Genomic DNA, 1,086 nt, shown 5'->3' with positions numbered 1-1,086 from the left:
CTTTATATTCTCCCACATCTCATCTGATCTTTGCTCATTAGTCCTCAAGGATTCAGACATGTTCCTGAGATGGTCTTTAAATTCTGGTGGGATAGGCTTGAGGTCAAACTTTGGTTCTTTTGGATTTTATTTTATTTTCTTTAGCTTCATTTTGAACCTGCATATAAGTAGTTGATGGTCTGTTCCACAAGCAGCACCAGGGCTAGTTTTCACAGCTGATATTGAACTTCTGCAATAGTTTCTACCACAGATTTAGTCAAGGTGACTCCTGTCTGTGCAGACCATCAAGTGAAGTCCATGTGGATAGTTGCTGTCTATGTTTCTTATGAAAGGTGTTTGCAATGACTAGGTCTTTGATTATAAAGAAGTCTATCATTTTGCCTCCAGACTCGTTTCTGTCACCAAGTCCATACTTTCTGATTGCTGATCCTTCTTCCTTCTTCCCAACTTTTGTATTTTAATCACTCATTATTATAAAATTATCTTGGTTGTGGGTTTGATCGATTTCCAACTCCAAAAGTTGGCAGAATTCATCTTTCCTCTTCTTTGGCCCTAATTGTTGGTGCATATATCTGAATGATAGAGGTATTAAGGGGTCTTCTTTGTATGTGTATGGATATTATTCTGTCACTCACAACTTTGTATTCAAAAATGTACCTAGAAATGGTCTTTTTAACTATGAAAGCAACTCCATTTTCCTCACCTTTTCATCTTTAGCATAGTACATCATATTATACATGAATGTTGAATCAAATTATCTGATTAAAAAAGTCCCATGACAACTCATTTAATTTTGCAAATTCCTAGCATGTCAAGATTTATGCATTCCATTTCTTCCTTAACAAACTCCAATTTTCTTACACTCATGCCACATATTGAGATACTTGAGAATAAACCTAACTGTTGTTGTTATGTGCCGTCGAGTCGTTTGCGACTCATAGCAACCCTATGCACAACAGACCTAAACCCTGCCCTATCCTGCGCCAACCGCACTGTCTCTGACACACCCATCCCGATTACCCCAGTCACCGAATCAATCCATCTCATAGAGGGTCTTCCCCTCCTGCGCTGTCCCTCCACCCTCCC

Source organism: Elephantulus edwardii, unplaced genomic scaffold (assembly GCF_000299155.1).
Source record: "Elephantulus edwardii isolate Elephantulus edwardi_28Jun2011 unplaced genomic scaffold, EleEdw1.0 scaffold00349, whole genome shotgun sequence".
Classification (NCBI taxonomy): Eukaryota; Metazoa; Chordata; class Mammalia; order Macroscelidea; family Macroscelididae; genus Elephantulus; species Elephantulus edwardii.
The sequence above is the reverse complement of the archived record's forward strand: the minus strand, read 5'-3'. Positions refer to the sequence as shown.